We start from the raw sequence: 21,239 nt of genomic DNA, 5'->3' as shown, positions 1-21,239 counted from the left end.
ATTCCAGTTTTATAAGATGAGTTCTGGTATGCCACATGGCATTATAAATGTTCTTAACTACAGTGTACACTTAAAATGGTTAAAATGGTAAATTTTATGTTGTTTATAATTACAAATAAATTCCCCATCCTATTTATCGAACCTTACTTTCCACTCAGGGACACACTTCACCACTTCCCTTTGCTCTCTGTCCATTGTACTCCCAATAGAACACCCACTCCCTTTTGACCCTTTGCTCCATGGTGTTTCTGCTCTGGAATGCTTTCATCACCACCCATTCCTTTTCAAAAGGTTGCTTGTGCTTTCGCCCCAAGATGTTGGCTTTTCTAGATTCCAGGAATGTCGTCCTACATGTCCTTCCTATTCTATAGATCATAGTCCTCTCTTCTGCACTACACAGACGGGCCTACACATGGCTTTATTGTTTTAGTTTAGTCTCTCCAACCACAACATTTAAGCCCCTGAAAATGGGGCATTACCTCCCAGTTCTCCCGCACTCCTCCCAACACACACATCCTCCACCAACACAAATGTCGCAGTAAAAGACCTACCAGTGAAAACTCAATGCATTGGACATCGAGCTGGAAGACAATTCACACTCTAAGAGTGATTTCCACGAGGCAATGTACAATCGCACACAAAGCTTTCAATGTTATATTACTGGCGAGCACAAGGGCTTGACGCAGCAAAAATGGGGGTCCTTCAAAATCTTTAAAGGCAGCCCTATGACTCGCACAGCTTCCTAGCCTCCAAAACGCTTTCCTACACAGTATCATCAGAGAATAATGCTAGAGGGATGGCAGAAGCAGCGTCGTTTGTGGAGACGCTCAAGTAAGAAAGTGTCGCCCCATAAAGGTCCCCAAGGCCTCCATGGGGCACGATCTGCTTCCAAAGCGGCAAAGAACCGCTAAAAAGTTGTTCTTCCGGCTCAAGTGCCCGCCCCTGCACGAGAGGAAAAGGAAGAAAGGACGCAAACCGGGTACGGAAAGTCTCAGGGCACAATTTCCTTTATCCTAGTCGCCGGAGGCGGGCGGGACGCGCGTAATCCAGAAGTGAAGGGCTGTTTCGTGCAGGTGTGCAACCCCGGACCGGAGGAAGTTCCAGCTTGACTATTATCCAGGCTTTCCTGGTTTTTCCTTAGGTCTACCCGTCACATTCTCCGCTTTCTGGTGCCTAACAGCCCTGGCCGCTTAGATCCGACCCACCTTGCCTAACCTGAATTTTGCCACAACTCTCCACGGGGCCCAACTAAACCCTGGCTACCGATCCTTTGAAGACTTTTTTTCCTACGGGTCCCCGTCAGGGTCAACCGACATTCTCCGAGAAGGCAAAAGTCCGGGATTTGCCGCTCCCGAAGTCCCGCGCAGCCAGGCCGACGCATGCGCGGGGTGTTACCATAGAGAGGCGGCTGCCTCTCTGGTCTCGGTTTACACTCTCTGTGGCTCAGCTGGGTCTGTGGCGGTAAGGGGAAAAAGGGAGAGCGCACGGCGCAGGCGCTCTCGGCTTTTTTTTTTTTTTTTTTTTTTTAATCCCCGCACCAAGCACTTAACCTCATTAGGGCGGAGGAGAAGGCGGCGGCTGTCTAGTCCACCGCGGCAACTGTAGCAAATAATACGGCTGTAAGTACCCAGTTAGGACGAGGAGATTTAGACCCCATCCCTTCCAGGTCCTGCCCCATCCCCCGCAGTGGCGGGCGCCGGGACTGGGTGGGGGCGATGTCCAGCGTTGTCATCAGCTCTTGGGTGCACTTTGGGGGGAGGGGGTGGCCCTAAGTCGGAGCTGGGCGAGGAGCGGGTTGGGAGGGTTGTTTATCTAACCTATAGGTCGCTGATCCCAGGCTGCTTTGCAGGGGGTGGGGGGTTGGGGGGGGGCGGCGGCTGTGAGGTCAGCCCGGCTTTGTGTGTGTGCCCCTTTCTCTTTTCCTCTACGAGACCCCACCCCTGACCCGAGTCCGTCCGGCCCAGTGGAAGAAGGCAGCAAACCCCGAGTCGCGTTTGAAAAGAGCTGGAATTGCAAGGGGAGTGGGCAAAGGGAAAAACCCACAACAGTCATAGGCGAGTGATGGGTGTGGAGAAGGATCCAGAGGAAAGGGGTGTCGGGGAGACGGGCGGCCCCGGCTCCGAGCCGGGCTAGACAAAAGCTGAGTGAGCAGCGCGGAGCAGAGCAGCGGGCCGGGCAGAATGCAGAGGGTCTCTTTGGTCTTTGGGACCCGCAAAGAGCGTCTTTCGGAAGCCGGGAAAGTGGACAAGAGCTGAGTTAGGGCTTGTGCAGCCTCCTCAACTTGCCTTTGTTGTTCTTTGGTATTGGCAGAGAAGCTCTGACGAAGACGAGTGTGTGATCTTGCACGTTAGCCCGGTCGGGTACAATGGAGCTAATCGAATTTTGCTTGCCATTTTCCGAGCTGCTCGAATGAGTATGGGGTTTTCTAGAGTCTAACTTATTACATAATGTTTTTAGAATAGTTGTGTTTACTTCTAAAATTAAAAAAAATAATTAGATGGAGCCTTAAAGCATGTTGTGTTGCATCTGCGTGAATTTCTCTGTTGTGAGGTTTGTTCATTAAATACTGACCATTTGTAGAACGTATGAGCTCATTAGACATGATACTTTAATTTGTAGGTGTTGCAGTGAGCTTCAGATTTTCTAGTCTTTTGGGAGGCAGTGATGCGGCAGGGTCAGAAGCGAGAAATAGTCGCATGCTGCCACTGCCACAGTCTGGTATAAATTCTGGCTTTAGAAATTGTTGCTTCTATTACTATTATTTGTGACATTTACTGAGCTCTTGATATGAGGAATCTTGGACTGTAGGCTCCTTTTGCTCTTCAGGGTTGTGGGAGAATAGTAACATTGATGCAGAGGCCATATAGATAACACAAATAACACCGGGATGTCCCCAGAGTTACTGAGTATTAGTTATCTTCTTCATTAGTCAAGAAAGATTTAAATTTTGGTGAGATGTTTGCTTATTCACGTTTGTAAAATTCTGTAATTTCACTTTTTTAGCAATTGTTACTCAAATCTCCATTTCTGTAATTCATAGTTTATCAGCTAATGTGTAGGACTGTTTTAGATTTTTAAAGTTTTAAATTTTATGGAGAAGTTGCCAGCCATTTCTTTATATTCTCTCAATTAGGTTAACCAAAGCCAGAAATTCTTTGAAGAGACTCTTGGTGGGGGTGTCAGATATTGTATCTTCATGATAAAATGTAAGTGGTAAATACAGCTTTTGCTAAGGTTACATTTTAGTGTTAGAACTGAAAACTCAGAACTTCTTATGTGTCAGGATTTTGGCCACAGAGACTCAACTTTATGTAAAAGAGGTAATAAGCATTTTTTGTACTAATAAGAAACAAAAATCTGAAACTTGGTGTGTTATGCTTCAGTAATGACTGTGACAGAGTCTCTTTAAGTGTAGTTTAGATGATGGGACCTTGCTTTTTATAGAGCAAGATTTCAGATCCTTAAAATAGTTCGACAGGGATGTTGAGAAATGATTGGCTTGAAGAACGTTAAGTTTATTGTTCATATGTGTTATATTTTGTTCATTGGTTTTGGATTTAGATTTTTTGCTTCAGTTTTCTGTTAATTCTATTTTCTTAGGTGGCTCAGTCTCACTATAGGTTGAGTGACATAGTTTCTTAGATCTGAGACTTCAGCTTGTTTTTTGAGACTCCGTATATTCTTAACAACCTTCTACTTAAAGTCATAGTTTTTAGATTATTATATAATACTTTTTACTTTGTAGTAGTAGTAAATATTATAACTGTTGAAGGGATTATAAATATTAGGCTCAGAGCTGAGTTATAACTGCAAATCTGGTCGTTAAATAGTGAAAAGAATAGTAGTGAAAAATAAAAGTTTAAAAACAGAATCATATAAAAGATTTTCTAGAAAATAAGAGAAGGATCTATTAGTCTTAAGAACTAAGTAAAGAAGAAATCATCGATGATACAGTTTTTCGTTTGTAAAATGTAATTTAAGAAAGTAAACTAACTTTTCTTCACCCATGCAGTTGGGGTAACACCCATAAGATGTATGTGTATGACTGAATAATCTCTAATGACTGCTTTTTAGCACTAGAATTTACTAACTGGTTCACCATTGTAGGGCTTTCCTTCTTCCATTTTGCTCAGACCATTACTGCCATACTGAATGCTTTTTTCCCAGATTCCGAGGCAGCCCCAGTCTGCCTCCCATCATGGATCCCTAAAGGTCTAACTCAGATGTGCTCACATTGAGCCATTTCTTCCGTAACACTTTTGTTGACTTCCCACTTGTTTCCTGCCTGGAAGTCTCCTCCTTGCTGTTTCCTATTGTATCCATTACCTGCCTCCTTGAAAAATTCACTTTTGTGCGTTTACTCTTGTCTAGATTCTTGAGGGCACTGCGAGTTTGTAGAACACTTTATGAGATCCTGTGTTCCTTACTCCTGGGAATTGTGTAACTAGTCACGGTATAATGTATGAAAGAATACACTGATGTATCATAACTTAGAATAATAGAACTTGAGCCTTGGAAGTGCTCTTAGGGGCTCCGTAGTCTAACATCCTGTCTTCCGTCTACCACATTTTGATCATTAGCCTCAAACTGCAGACATGCTTCGCTGTTACTGGACGGGTATTGGTTGCTCGAAAGCTGTTTTATACTGTAGCACAATTTTTACCTGTTGATTTTTACCTGAAGCAACATGAGTTAAGTCTGTTTCTCCACATAATAAGTCTTTTTATTTTCTAGGACAGTCATCAGACCTTTTCTAGATTTATTGATTAATTCATTTACTAAACCCTTTCTTAGTTAGGCACCAGGTACTCTGAGAGTACACTTAAAGACATACATGATTCCCACACTTTAGGGGCTACAATCTAGGGCAGACAGACAAAATGTTATGAATTGATACTGGTTATGCTAGAAGTATATAAACTCCTCCTGGTGTGATGTAATTCCAGCATGCTTTCTTTAGGCATCTCTGTTTGGTTAGTGTCCTTTAAGTGCAGTGTTTGAAATAAAACAGGATTTACTATTACCTGACTAGAGTATACAGCTGTTGTCTTAGGTTAGGAAACTATCAACAATTTTCAAACTGTTGTGCATTCTTACTAGCTCTGTGACATTGTTCCATGGACCAGTTAAGGCATCTCTTTGTATTTTAATATTTTCATCTTTAAAGTGAACATGAGGTGAGAGTGGTGGTAATGGTAGTGCCTACTTACAGGATTGTAAGGATTAAATGAATTAATATATATAAAATGCTGAGAATGGTGGCTGGGGTATAATACATGATTACATAGAACATGTACAGTTAGTAGCAGTAATCAGGTCACCATAATCATTTACCTGTTTACCTAGAAATTTAATCAATTAATTCTGCATGGAGCCTGGGTAGCCAGTTTTAACACTCCCCAGGTGATTCTTAAAAACTCTGAAGTCTCAGAACCTTGCACTCTATCTTAATACTATCAGTGATTGCATTGGCTTTTATAAATTTAAAGACCGACCAACTAATAGGTGAATGGATTTTCCTAAAAGATTGGAACAATATGGATAAAGTGAAATGCTTGGCCCTTGATCCTAGGGAAGCATTACCACTTATTATCTATCAGTTTGGAATATAGCCTTCTAAACACTGTTACTCTTTTTTGTAGTTACACATATATGAACATTTTCATAATAATAGTCAGATTTAAGGAAGAAAACCTTTTTTTCTCCAAAGCACTTTTATGGTCATAATCTTATTTGCTCTCTCCCCTCCAAGTCCTGTGAGGTTGCATTGGTTCCCTAGGATGAATTCAAAGTGAGATGATTGGGTGATTTTTGATACATATTGCCTGACCAAAAAGTTGTACCAGTTAATAATTTTCCCAGCAATCTAAGAATGTGCCAGTTTCATAAACTTTTTTATAAACTTCTGGTAATTATAATTTAAGTATAGTTTTTGTTATTGTGAGAGTTGTGGAATGGTACATTATTTTTTATTTCTCATTTTGTATTTATTTTAGAAAAGAATAAGCAATAATGACAGACTTATGTGAATCACTTGTATGCAGTTTTTTATTAGATAGACCCTGCAGGTGATCTCTCTTCCTTGGTTTCTGCTCCTGTCCTCCATTGTCAAAGATAGTGCATTTCTAGATGAATATGGAGGAAAATGCAGCCTTTGCTTTGGGTGGCAGATTAGTCTATTTGTCAGCATCAGAATGTAATCTAACATTTTTGTGGCTTACCTTCAAATATTTCTTTAACAGTTGTGCTCAAGGGCCCTGCCTGGAATACTTAGTAATCAGAATGTCTGGTGGTGGGGTGAAGCATCTGGTTTTTTAAACAGATTTCCCCAGTGATTCTGAGGCCACCAGAGTTTGAGAGCTGCCTAAGACAGACTGCCTTCTAGTTAATTTTCTGTTCAATTTCTTTGCAGAGTGTGTCTTTCCTGTGGGTAGAGGCAGACTAAGGAACAATTGCTCAGATATCCTAACAGAGGCTCGTTGTATAGAGAGAATGACTTGTTTAGAAGTACACTTCCTAATGTAGAGTAGTAGCTGAGACCATTCTAGGAACAATAAGCCAGTCTTTCCAAGAGTAGTTGAGCTGCATAAAAACACCTTCTCTGAAGTCTTCTGATGCTGGTGGCTGTTTTTTTAAGTTCTCTTAAATCATAGAGTTCATAGAGATCCAAGCCATGTCCTGCTTTGTGTTAGGGTGGCACATAGATCATAGACCATTTGTTACAATAGCAATAGCCATCATAGATTGCACACTCGGCATTAGCCAGGCAGTAGCCTGTGTGTTATTCTTATAGTTATGCCAGTTCTTATGGCAACGTTTATTAAGGCAGATGCAATTTTATTTTATAATGAGAGGAAACAGGCTTAAGAGAAGTTGAATAATTTGTCTATGGTTACACAGCTGCAAAGTAGCAAAGTTTGCTTCGGATTTTTCAGCTTCCTTTTCATTTGTTTTTTTTTTATTTTCTCCGCGCCAGCACAGGTTATCCTTCCTTCATGCGGGTAGCGGGTTGCCTTGGGAGAATGTCTGCTCTCAGCACCTGGCAACATCTGGAGATGCTTCCTTACTAGTCAAGAAGGTTGTAGAGGTGCATGTTTCTCATTGGGGTTTCCATGAGTGTTAGAAGTGACCTACAGTCCTCTTTAGATTTGAGGTCCTGATCTGAAATCTATTCTTGGACAATCTAGATCACTAAAGACCAGATATAAACTTTTTTTCTTTTGAATTTCTTATTGTGGTAAACAATAATAACAAAATATGCTATTTAAACCATATTTAAGCTCACAATTCAGTAACATTAGGTACATTCACACTCTTGTGCAACCATCACCACTTCTGCTTTTAAATCCTTTTCATCACACCAAATGTAGCTATTGCTCTCCTTCCCTGCTCTCCTTCAACTGCTGGTAAACTTTAAATCTGTTTTCTGTCTCTGAATTTGCCTATTCTAGATATTTCATGTAAGTGGAATTGTATAATATTTATCCTTTTTGTGACTGGTTTATTTCACTTAGCATAATATTTTCAAGATGCATTCATGTTGTAACATGTATCAGTGTTATTTTTAATTGCTGAGTAATAGTGTATGGATACACTACATTTTGTTAATCTTTTCATTTTGTTTATGGAACTTGGGTTGTTTCTAATTTTTGACTATTGTGAACAATGCTGCAAAATATGTTTGCTTACAAATTAAAGTCTTTGTTTCAGTTCTTTTGAGTATATACCTCAGGGCAGACTTACTGGGTTGGTTGGTAATTCTATATTTAGCTTTTTGAGGACTCACCAAACTTTTCTGTGGTGGCTGTACCATTTTACACTCCCATCAACCACATAGTAAGGTTTCAGTTTTCCATATCCTTGTCAACACTTGTTATTTTCTGTTTTTTTTTTTTTTTTTTTTTTAAATTATAGCCATCCTACTATGCGTGAAGTAGTATTTCATTATGGCTTTGATTTGCATTTCTCTAATGACTAAGCTGTTGAGCATCTTTTTGTGTGTTTGTTGGCCATTTGTATATTTTACTTAGTGAAATATCTTTGCCCATCTTTAAATTGGATTTGTTGTTGAGTTTTAGGGGTTCTTACATATTCTGGATATTAAAGTCTTATCAAATACATGATTTGCAGATATTTTCTCCCATTGTGTAAGTTGTCTCTTCACTTTTTGATAATGCCCTTCGATAAACAAAAATTTTAATTTCGATGAAGTCCAATTAATCTGTTTTTTTTTTTTTCTTTTGCTGCTCATGCTTTTGGTGTCATCTAAGAATCCATTGCCAAATCCATGGTTATGAAGATTTTCTCCTATGTTTTCTTCTTAGAGTTTTATAGTTTTAGCTCTTAAATGTAGGTCGTTGATTTATTTTGAGTTAATTTTTATATATGGTGTGAGGTAGGGATCTATGTAACTTCATTGTGTTGCATGTGGTTATCCAGTTGTCCCAGCAGCATTTATTGAAGACTGATATAAACTTTTTAATTATTTTCTGTATCAGTCACTAGCATTATATTTTGCTTTGGGTTTTGACTTTACTACCTACCCTCCTTAATTGTACCCCTCTTCTGCTCTGTTTCTTTAAAATAAGATAAGTGGATGTTTTGTGTGTCGGCAGCTTTGTTGCTGCTTGACATATGAGACACTTAATAAGTTTGAGTTCCTTTCCTTTCACTTAATTTTGTGTAGTTACTTTTAAGTGGTTTGTGTTCCAAAATAGATTGCAAAGACCTTCAGGGTAGGGCGTATACTATGTTTCTTTGTTCTTCAATTTCCAACCCTGTCTTGTTCCCCCCCCCATCACTTCAGTGCCCATTTTAGTACTATGCAAATGATGTGCTTAACTTTTATTGACAAATGATAAAGGTAAACGTAGACCATTGTGAATACATTTGGGTAATTGGAGAAAATTCTCCTTAAGAGATTAGTGATCAGTGTATTATGAAATTCTTCAAGATTTTTAATTCAGGCCCTTTTAAGTCATTGTCCTGAATGTGAGGATTGATAATAGTCTCTAGGTCTTTTAAATGCCTTAGGAATTTTTTGGTATGTGACATAAGATATTTGGATAAACCTCAGTTTGGATAAACCTCAGTTAGGTTTAATTTCATGGATGGCTGAAAAAATTTTAACTTGTTATTTAAGAGTATAATGAGTTTTAAATTGGGAATTTTACTAATTTGGGGGGTGATTTTGTACACCTAGACCTTGCCTTTTCATTTTTGACAAAGTTTCTTGGTTTAAAAGATTATTTCTTGTTTGTGTAATGAGAACATAATACTTCTCTAACAAAATTAAATATCATTAGGAAATTCTTTTGCTTAGAAGTACCAAAAATTAACTAGTAAAGATGTATCTGACTTTTCTCTCTGGGTCTGTATTAGCAGGTTTCTCTCCATCATAGTCTTTAGTGTTTAATAGGGTCTAATGTTATTTGTCTTAAGTGAGCTCCCATGTGAGTCCATTTTGTAATCTGTGGTCCAGATGTCAGTGAAGGGAAGGCTCAGCTTGAAGGTTGGCCTTTGGTGTTTCATTTTCCAGTAGGTTTTAACTCCTAAGTAGGTATTTCTTAGCATCTTATTACATAAATGCTTTTATCGATATGAGATCCTGGTTATTCATCCCTTGCTTATTTTAGCAGATCATTATTATTAGTAGTGAAAACAAAGAAAGGAATCGTTTTTATTTTCTATTTCCAAGCAACATAATGACATCAGAGAGGCCAGACCAGATCCAGTATTTCACATGTTTTTAAGATAATTGTCAACTAATAGAGTGATTCAAGAGCTTGAACTCCCTTAGTAGAAATCACTATTTATGCTAGACAGAGTAGGAATGGGTCAATGACTTTTCATTCACTACTTCTGGCCTTATTTATGGAGAAGGTGGGCATGTCATGTATCTGAATCTATAGCTATATCTGTGTGTACAAGAAGATGTAGAGAGATATAACTATATATATACAAAGTTTGATGCAAGAAGTATTTTTGTTATTTATCACCTTCCAGCATGGGACCCCATTCCGAGAAGGTTGGCCTTTTGAAAAGAAATGCTCTCTGATATTGATTAAGCATCCAGTGAGAATTTGCAGGGTAGCCCACTGCGTAGGGCCTCTGTGCTGACCTCCATTGTTATAAGTGGTGGGTTTTTTTTTTTTTTTTTAATTCTTGGTCGTAATTACTCTAGTCTAGGCACTGTCAAGAAACATTTATTTTATCTGATGGGTGGCTCAAAACAGCCTGTTACCTTAATCTGACCTTCAGGATGGGAACTCTTTTGTTCTTAGTAAGTAAGAAGACTAATTTTGACATTGTTTAAAATTACTTAGTTATTAATAGCAGTGGGTTTTGAGTTGAATCTTTGGCTGTGAAACTTCCTATTAAAATGCTGTAATCTGGAAAAAGAAAAATGCTCTCGATGCCACGTTGCCCACTCTGTGGAACTACTGTGGGCTAATGAGTGTGGCATTTCAGCCTAATGCTGATTGAATTTATCTATTGATAGGGATAGGCATGCCAAGCAGATTTCCTGTGGCCTGTGACTGAATTTTAAAAGTGAGCATGATGGAAAAAGCTTTCTATTCTCTCATTCTTTTCAGATTTGGAGTAGATTTGTGAAATTGCCAAAGGAACATTTGGACAAAGTAACTAGATGAATTGTTTGGTAATGATTTTATGGAATCATGAAAGAATACATTCTGGAAGATAAGGAACATCTTATAATCATTTGACTGCTACATCTCTTTTAGGGTAGAATGTGGTGAGTGGAGGGGATGGAGAAAGGGTATACATAAAGTGTTAATGAGAAATGGAAACAAAACACAAGAGTTATTTTAGGGTATATTCTGGATAATTAGTAGAGAATTCACAAATTATATACCTTGATCGGAATCTTCAACAGACTTTACTATTGTGCGTAATGACAGAGAAAGAGAGGCTCCTCAGCCTTGTTCCCAGAGAGCTCTACACCTGAAAGAGAAAGCAGACAAGTAAGGAAATAGTTGATTCCCGAGTGAAGTGTGCTACTGTGGGAAGACTGAAGAGGGAATGGCTCCTAATCTGGGGGTGGGAGAGAGATGTATCCCCTTACTATTTTGACCCGAAGGGAAAGAATTCCTGAACCAAGTACACTCACACCTGACTGGACATTCTGGGACCTATTCGTTGCCTTCTTTATGAGAGAGCTGTGTTGGCTGGAGACCTAGCTTGTGACCATGGGACAAGGAGCCTGACTCTTGGCTATATTAATGCCATGGACTAATTTTATGAAGTGGCCACAGACAGGAGCCAAAAAAACACTTCTCTTGCGAGAGAAGGCTGTTTGAAACTCATCTTGCAGAGAGCCCTGGGTCTTGATAAAATCAAGACTCCTGTATTCTCAAATGTTTACCCGAATCAAGTGATCTGTGATTCAGTTTTAGAATTTTGGGGATGGGAATTAGACATTGTGCTTTTGGGAAATTGGTTGCTATTAAGATTGTTTTTGAATATTGATGACATTAAATTATGTAATTTTTATTGTGGTCAAAAGCTTATAAACATTATTAGCTGTGAATTCTTTTTAAAAAGATACCTAAGGGATATTCTACACCCATTTTTATTATGAGCATATTTAAATCTGTTGTAGTTGTGTATGAAAGTTCTTTTCAATTTGTTTAAATCACTTAGAAAGGAGAAATAGAACTGTTACATAATTGCATTTAATTTTTTTATTATAAAATATTTTTTGAACAGATAATACATATACATGATTTAGAAATTTAAGTTTTTCTCCTATTCTTTCTGCCATCTACCCATTTTCCTTTCCTGGAGACTCCAGTGCTATTAATTACTTAATATGAAAAATACACACACACACACACGTCTTCCCTCCTCTATTTTTGTAAAGTCTTCCTCAATTTTTTTTATGTGAAAAATATGGCCAAGTGTATGGCATATCATAATTTACCTATCCCTCTATTGAAGAACATTTAGTCTTTTCTAGTCTTTTGCATTTATAAACAATGCTACAAAGGATAACTTGTAATTTATTTTGCCTGTGTATGAATACATAAATTCCCTTAAGTTGACATTTGGGTTGAAAGTAATGTGCCTTTAAAATTTTGAGAGATACTGCTAAATTATTCACCCTAGAGGTTTTACTAAGAGCCTGCAATATGAGAATCCTGTAGTTCAGGGGTCCCCAATCCCTTGGTGTTGGACTGGTACCAGTTTGTGGCCTGTTAGGAATCAGGTTGCACAACAAAAGGTGAATGGTGGGTGAGAAAGCAAACTTCCTCTGTATTTTTGCAGCCACTCCCAGTACTAGTAGCATCACCGCCTCAGCTCCACCTCAGATCATCAGGCATTAGAGTCTCATGGAAACACAGGTCCCTGGTGCCAAAAAAGTTGGGGACCGCTGCTATAGTCAATATACTTAAAAATGTAATTTTGTAAAAGCTTATGACCCTGTCTTGTCATGTGTCATTTTTGAATTAAAACATGGTTATAGTTCAGTGATCAAAAATGAACTGAGCACTGCCTTATTATTATGGTTTTTTTTTTTTTTTTTTGGACTTTGCAAGAATTCCATGGTTGGACGAGAAGGTTCAGAAATAAACTTTGTTTGCCTATAGGTGTTACCAATGCTGCCTTCTAGAGATAAATACTAGAAATGGACAATTTCCTGAATAACGGGCTCTTTTTATATTTTTCAATTCTTGGTATAGTAACTGATGATGTCTGTGGTTTCAAGATAACAATTTTATTTGCCTTTACAAATAACTTTGTTATTTATTGGATACAGTGTGGTATAACTAGAAGGAATATTAACTTGCTTTTTAATGTCTTAAAATTTATATTTCCTTTGAATAGGTATTGTGTACATGATTATAAAGTTTAAAAGGTACACAAGGATAGAGAGTGAAGCAGAAGTCTTCCTCTACCTTTTGGTGTATTATTCTACATCCCAGTCCCAAGGGCAACCACTGGTTTCTTAAATGGTCTAACAGATACTCTTGCATATATAAGCCTGTGTGTATGTGTAGGCTGCAGCATTGTTCTGTTAGTACCACTATTATTTTTAACATGTATTATTTTTTGTTATGTAAATAATACATTTGCATTGTAGAAAATATAGTGTTAACATTTTGGTATATTTTCTTTCATACTTTTTCAGTGAATGAAGAAATAAGTGACTGCTTTTTATTTTGTAAACACAAATGTCATAAACATGCTGTTATCTAGTTTGCTTTTTTCTTTCTAAACTGATTGTAGATATCTTTATAAGCCATTAAGAACATATATTTACTATCATTCTCAGTGACTGGATAATATGCTGTTTGGATATAATTTCTTTCCCAATTTCCTTTTCTTGAACATTTATGGACATTTTTCATTGAAAAAAAATTTCACTAGCAGCTGCAATGAACAATTTAATATATACATTTTGGCATACTTGGCAGATTATTTCCTTAGATAAATTCTTAGATTTGGACTTGTTAGATCAAAAGATATGTTTAAAGGTTATTGATAGATGTTTCCAAATTGTCTTAATTATGAAGTCTATTCTCAGCAGCATATTAAAGTGTGATTTGATTATATTTAGTGACATTCATAAGCGATCTTTATATTTAAATGTAGGACTACAGTGAGAGTTTTCTTTGGTATTTTAAAAAATGTTATGTTGACGAGGAATAAGTAAGTGTTAGAAAAATATTGAGGCAGTTGCAACTTGGTTTGGAAACTAAGGATCTGTATGTACAAGTCAGTATGTACTAACACAGATAAGGCATGGATCACTTTTTGTGTTTTTTCTTTTGGAGTTTTTTTTCCTGAATCTATAAAGTATGAATGTAAAAATGTCATGTTAGTAACAGCAGTGTTCTATTTAGATGATCTGTTTCCTCCATTGGTTTTTCATTACCCTTTTTTTCCCCTCTCTATTTCGATCATGCCTTGGGCATGTCATGGGCGTCTGGGAAATCCTGAACCCTCTGAACTAAAAGATTGCTGATTGCTTTCCTAAGGTTACTTGTGATACATGTGGCTCTTCCTCTTCATTTATTCTTTATGGAGCACTTGTTTAGTATGTAGTGCTGTGCCAGTGCTAGTTGCTTCTCCCCATGGAGGCTCTTATTTGGGAACATTAAATATGGCAAATCCTTCCTTTGTAGATCTTCTTCCTAAATTATACATATATATCTAAAGTACTCAGAGACCTGTGTGTATTGGTGAGACGAAGCAACTGAGATTTGGTGGAAATAGCCCTGGACTTGAGTACTTACTTGCTCTGTGATCCCGGAAGTCACTTTGTTTCTGAATCCGTTTCCTCTTCTGTAAACTAGGCATGATAATAATAATAATCTTGCAGAGGTTTCATGGGGGGAGGGGGATTAAGAGAGTAGATTTTGTGTAAATACTTAGTGAATTGGAAAGTGCTATTTTAAATGCTAAGTGTCTATGCTTATTTTAAATTGCTGCAGTGAAAGCCAGATTTTAAACTACTGCTGCATTTCTTGTTTATAGCTTGACTTTTTTTATTCAGTAACAAAGTTCTCGCTGTTTTTATATCACAAGCCTTCTTACACCGTCTGTCTTCACAGTAAATAACCAGTACTTAATGGGGTTTTCTTTTTTGTGACTGGGTGTAACCTAGCTCCCTTGGGAAATTTGGGATGGCCGTGTCAGCTGTCCTGCTATCAAATGACATATCAAATGCCCTCCTCTTTTCTTGTGCACCTAAGTCTGGGGATTTCATGTTTCAGAAACTTAGAAAATGTCTCATGTGAGCATATATGGTCTTTTCTGCTTACCTTCTAACAGGTTTACTTTTAGAAACCAACTCTTAATATGATGCTAAAAACTAAGAGTTTTTAAAGGGGAGACCTGATTTTTATGTATAAATGGAATAGTATAAAAAGTGAGGGGTAACATGAAAAATTTAAGATTTAGATAATTGACTATATTTTTCCTTAAACGTGGTGTAGATGCAAAGTCTTTTGAATCATTAAGGGACGGACATCTATAGAACATTACACCCGGTAACAGTAGAGCACACATTGTTCTGAAGTGCTTCTGGAACATTTTCTAGGATAGATCATATTATGCCATAAGACAGGATTCAATAAATTTAAAAGGATGGAAATTATACAAAATACGTTCTCTGACCATAACTGAATGAAATTAGATATCAATAATACAAGGAAATGTGGGAATTTCACAGTTATGTGGAAATTAAACAGCACACTAAGTCACCAGTGGATAAAAGAGGCAATCACAAGGAAAATTAGAAAATATTCCGAGGTGAAAAAAAACAAAACATATCATGGTGGTAATGGTGGCATAACAGTGTGAATACACTTAATGACACCTAAGTGTATACTGAAAAGTGGTTAAATGATAAATCATGTATGTTTTTCACAATTAAAAAAAAATTAAACCCACCACTCATTCATTGTTCGACAATAAATGTTTATCGAGCACCTGCTATGCTCCATGTAGAAAACAAAACACCACACCATAACCTTGAGGAGTCAGTGAAAGCAATGCTTAGAGGGAAAGTTATAGCTGTAAACATCTATATTAAAAAAGAAAGATGGAGATTAGAACTAAAGAAAATAGAAAAAGTAGCAAAAATCAACAGACTAAAATTGAAAAGATCAATAAAATTGATAAACCTTAGGCTAGACTGATCAAGAAAAACAAGGACAGAACTCAAAATCAGATAAAAAAGAAGATATCACTACTGACTATAGAAATAAAGAGGATTATAAAGGAATACTAAAAACAATTATAAGGCAACACATTAGAGAATCTAGATGAAATGTATGTATTCCCAGACAGACACTACTGAGGTTGACTCAAGAAAAAATAGAAAATCTGAATAGACCAATAACAAGTAGTGATTGAATTAACAAAAATCACTGCACAAAGAAAAGCCGGGGCTCAGATAATTTCACATTTGGTGATTATACAAAAAGGATGAGATGCTTCCCAGTTCATCCTTTGAGGATGTTATTATTCTGTTACCAAAACCATACAATGACATTATAAGGAAATTACAGACCAGTATCCTTTATGAATAGAGGTGCAAATAATCTTAGCAAAATACTAGCAAAGTGAATCTAGCATCATATCAGGATGCTAATTATACAGTAATCAAGTAGGATTTATCCCAGAAATGTAAAGTTGGTTTTATAGTTGAAAATCCATTTAATAAACCATATTAATAAGGTAAAGGACAAAAACCGTATCATCTCAATAGTTGCAGGAAAAGCATTTGACAACCTAATACCATTTCATGATAAAAACATGCAACAAACTAGGACTAGGGGGAAACTTCCTCAGTTTCATAGAAACCATCTGTGAAAGCCCACAACTAATGTCATACTTAGTGAAAAAGGAATGAATGCATTCTTCCCAAGATCAGGAACGAGACAAGGATGTTACACCATTTCTGTTCTACAATATACTGGAGGTTCTAACCAGGGCAATTAGGTAAGAAAGAGAAGGTATCCAGATTGCAAAAGAAGTAACACAGTCTTTGCAGTTACATGATCTTGTATAGTGAACATGCTAAGGAATCTACTACAAAACTATTAGAACTAATTTATGAGTTCAGCAAGGTTATCTACAGACTCAATACACTCCCTATTAAAATCTCAGCTTCCTATTTTGCAGAAATTGGCAATCTTAAAATTCATATGGAAATACAAGGGACCCAGAATAGCCAAAAGAATCTTGAGAAGGAAGAAAGAAGTTGGAGGACTTTCATAATTTACTATAAAGTTACAGTAATCAGGACAGTCTGGTACTGGCATAAAGATAGACATGTGGATCAGTGGAATAGAGTGTAAGTCTGGACATTTGTAGTTAAGAGTGTAAAGACAATTTAATGGAGAAAGAAGAATAGTCTTTTCAACAAATGGTGCTGGGTCAAGTGGATATCCACATACAAAAGAATGAATTTGGTTGCCCCTAATACAGATGCTGTCTTGGGCCTGGGGCATCCTTTTTTTCTCCCCAGTCTTGCTCTGTACTTCCCTGTCTCTCTTTTATTGGGAAGAGGGAGGGGTGAGGTCACAGGCAGAAAAGATTCCTGTCCTGGGATAATGAGAGGGTGTCATAGTTACCATGGTTGAGTACCCCATTCCTTGTCTGGGGAGGGGTAGACTTAACAGAGAAACCAGGGAAGAAAAAAAAAGGAATGAATTTGGATAATTTCCTCACTCATATATATAAGTTAACAATCATAGACCTGAATGTAAGATCTGAAACTGTAAAACCCTTAGAAGACAGGTGTAAATCTTCATGACCTTGGACTAAACTATAATAGTTTTTCTTTGTGGTAAAATAGGCAATGATTTCTTAGGTATGACATTTGAAACACAAGCTAAAAAAAAATTAATTGAACTTTATAAAAATTTAGAAATTTATGTCAAATGACACCATCAAGAAAATGAAAGCACACTCCAAAGAATTAGAGAAGATATTTTCAAATCATATATCTGATAAAGGACTTTTGTTCAGAATACACAAAAACTCTTTAACAATCAACAATAAAAAGACAACCCAATTAAAAAGCAAAGAATTTGATTAGTCATTTCTCCAAAGGTGTCCAAAAGGCCAACAAATTCATGAGAAGAAGCCCAGCATCCTTAATAATTAGGGTAACACAAATCAAAACCACAGTGAGATAACACTTCACACTCACTAGGAGGCTATAATATAAAGATGGACAGTAAGTGTTGCTGAAGATGAAAATTGGAACCCTTGTATATTGCTTGTAGTCGTGTAAAATGTTGTGCCCACTTTGGAAAATAGTTAAACGTGTTAAACTTCAAAAACTTAAATACGGAGCTACCATGTCTTGTATTCTAATGAACACTTATTTGTATATTAAAGAAAATGAAAAACATGTTCATGCAAAATTTGTTTAGTAATGTTCATAGCATTCATAATAGAGAAAAAGTGGAAACAATCCAAATATGTATCAGCAGATAAATATATGAGCAAATGTGTTATATATATGAACAAATGTGATGCAATGAAATATCATTTAGTCGTGAAAAGGAATGAAGGCCTGATACAGGCTGTATAACATGGATAAACCTTGAGAAAAGTATGCTAAATGAAAGAATCCAGACACACAAGGCCACATTTTTTTGTTTTTGTTTATATGGAATGTCCAGAATAGGCAAATTAAGTCAGTCACAAAGTAGATAATTGGTTTTCATGGGGCTAGAGGAGGGGTGTTGGGGAGTGACTGCTAAAGGATATGGAGTTTCATTTTGGGGTGATAATGTTCTGGAATTAAATAGTAGTGATAGTTGCACAACTTTGTGAATAAGAAAGGCGATATATATACTTTAGAAGGGGCTTGAACAAAAGAGCTAGGAGGATGGACAGTTGTGGTTGCAGAGTGGGAACCGAGAGACAAGAGAGGTTGCTGATGCCTGAGAGCAAACAACTGGAAAGGTTAAAGGTCTGAGGAGGGGGAAAGGAGAGGGTGGTGGTGTCCACACCTTGGTTGTTGAAGCCACCAAAGAAAATGAGAGGAGATGGGGAGTCTGGCAACTGCGTGTGTGATGACAGCCGGGACTGGGAGAGTGGGCACTGTATCTCCATGGTTGCAGCGCTCCATCCCCTGAAATTCCCAGTTGAATTCCTTCAGGCAGTGATTTGTCTTCTTTCCCTGCCATCTAGCATCTTCTGCAAACTTCAGGTTTAGGATATGTCCCAATACTGTTGCAACTGTGTGCGTTTCTCCCTCTTCCTTTATCCAGGCAAGGACCTCCTGAGAGCTTTGACCAAGTCTCACATTGTGTGACTTTCAGTAGTTAGCATCGTACACTTATCACATCATAGGCTCAGAGTAAATGTTTGTTCATGGAGTGAATACATGGGCTTAAAAGTGAGTGGGGCTGTAGGAAGGAGAAGGAAAGAACAGAAGTAATAGAGTAAAAACAGACATTGCTGGCGGGGCAATGCTGTGTCTTTTAAAAATTTCAGACTGTATTATAATTATAAAAATCATTACGATGTAAAAAAGGTTTTATTCATAGAAATAAACCACTTTTGACTTAGTGTGACTAAATTCTACCAATTTCTGGCTTTCAATGTTGGCTTTTAAAGTATTATGCTTGCCTTCTGCATATTTTCCAGGGAGACTTTTGATGTGGTTATTGATTAACTGGTGCTGATAATTATATATTGTTCTTCTTGATACTATGATAGTAAAGCTCACTGGGTACTTTATTTGTGATTTGATTTCTTTTTTAATCCTTCTTATGCCCCACATGCTATAGCTATTTAACATTTCATTTCAATTATTAACTACCTATGCTTTGGACTTTCAATGAGGTGGTAATACAGTGATGTAGAATAGTGGAAAAAATGTATACCCTGATGCCAGACAGATGTGGTTTTTTAATAACTCCCTGACAGTTATTAGCTTTAAATCCCTGGGCAGGTGTTTTTTTTTTTTTTTTTTTTTAAACCTAATCTTTATTTCCTTATCTTTAAAGTAGGAGTACTAATGCCTTTCTCACAGGTATCTCACTGTCTCTGCCTTAATCACTCTTCTTCCCTTAACCATTCACAAGTTCCCACCTCCCATATTTGCTTATGCTTTTCTTCCTGTTAAGTGCCAAAACTAACAATACATATCCAGTCCATATTTTAAGACAGAGTTCAGACTGAGTCTTGTTTACATAGTTTTGACCTGGTCATTCCAGGTCTTCTGGATCCATCCCTTCTCCGAATTACCACAGTACTTATTCATACCTTTTATTTGTCAGGTGCGACATTCTTCCTGTGAAATCTGCTAGTTGTGCATCCTGTGCTTGTGTTGAATTCTTATTTTGACAGGCTTTTTTTTTGAGTATGCATATGTTCTTTCCAAGTAAGTTGGAAGCAGTTTCACATTAAGTCACAGACTGACTATAGTTACTTTTGTTGTATCTTCTTGTAGTGAGATATGATATATAAGTGACTTACCTCAACCAGGATGTTTATGGCTTGGTCCTGAGCTGAGTTTAGCAACAGATTTAGCAACTTAATAACAGCTCTGAGAACTGAGGCACAAGATGGTCGTAGACCCCCACTTCCTTTATAGCCTCCTGACTATTTTAAGTGACTCTCAACAGTGTTTATTCCATTTTATATTCTCCATTATCATGGTAAAGGTTGCTATGTTAATTTCTGCTTTCCAGGGTACTATAGGGGAGAATGGGTATAGGACCAATATCTTGATCTTTCATTATTTTGCCCCTATAGACCAAGATGATGTGGTAGGAAAAGGCAGAGATCTTTGGAACCTAAGTACTGTAGTTGGGGAAAGGTGATGTTGGAGAATGGAAGGGCGTTTTGCAGTCGGGGTTGGGTTTGAGAGGAGTTGGGGCATTTTTCAGAAATACCTGAAATGTGTCTCTTTTCTCAGGTGACTGATGGAATAATATTTAGTGTGCTCCATACCTTTCATACCGAGATTTTGCTAAAGGAGAAATTTTAGCCTGATAAGGAGGTAGGTGTTAGTGTAACCTCACCTACTTTTCTTCTATATAATTTTTACATTTCTCTTTATTATTTTGGAAAATGTGTGAAAGTAGAACTTTTTTTTTTTAAACTTAGAAATAATGTTGCATTCTGAGTAATTTTAATGTCAACACTGCTGTAAGGTAATGTTCTGCTTAACACCGCTGTTGCATGATGATTACAGAACTGACCCCTGGGATTGTAAACACATGCTGTACTGGTCTGTAAGCTTACTGTGGGCACTGGCTGAGTCCTGTTTGTTCCTATATCCTGGTGCCTTCCAGTAATGTCTTACACATAACAGTCCTCTTTTTTATTTAGCTCATCCATAGGTAACCACTGTAATTACAAGTTCCAGGTGAACTTTAGACCTCAGTTTGCTTCTTGCATTCTTTCCTAGTAGAGAGCCTGGGCAGGATGTGGGTGGAAGGAAGAAATTTTTACCTCTTCCTCCTCTCTTTATCTTCCAAATCCTCCTGTACCTCCTTTTCCAAGTCCTCTAAATCCTCTCCTATTTATTTTCTAAGTTTTCTGCATTATTTAAAATATAAAGCTTTTATATAATTCTTTTGCTCTATGAAGGTTTGCTTGTTTTTGTCAGTTTGTTTTTGATTTCTCTTTTTATGATTTAATTGTAAATGCTTAGAAAATTCTTCTCTGGGGGAGGGGGAGGGTTCAGAGAGGAGAACACATATAATTATTTGCTTGGGTAGCTAAAAATATCTCTG

General features: G+C 37.3%; 1 protein-coding gene across 30 annotated transcripts in view; it reads left to right on the top strand.

Annotated features, from left to right (window-relative positions):
* Positions 1-1,489: 1,489 nt before the first annotated feature.
* The window catches only part of CLASP1 (cytoplasmic linker associated protein 1), a 239,473-nt gene continuing 219,723 nt past the window's right edge, over positions 1,490-21,239 (top strand). For 25 of the 30 annotated variants that reach the window (XM_036236829.1, XM_036236822.1, XM_036236826.1 and 22 more), the window contains exons 1-2: positions 1,490-1,619; positions 20,417-20,500. The gene's annotated coding sequence lies outside the window, so the exon portion shown is untranslated. Of the gene's footprint in view, positions 1,620-3,133; positions 3,207-20,416; positions 20,501-21,239 lie in introns of all 30 variants that reach the window. The other 5 variants (XM_036236825.1, XM_036236823.1, XM_036236819.1 and 2 more) reach the window with 2 other exon arrangements.

Source organism: Rousettus aegyptiacus, unplaced genomic scaffold (genome assembly GCF_014176215.1).
Source record: "Rousettus aegyptiacus isolate mRouAeg1 unplaced genomic scaffold, mRouAeg1.p scaffold_m13_p_2, whole genome shotgun sequence".
NCBI lineage: Eukaryota > Metazoa > Chordata > Mammalia > Chiroptera > Pteropodidae > Rousettus > Rousettus aegyptiacus.
This window is presented reverse-complemented; position numbering and strand designations above follow the sequence as displayed.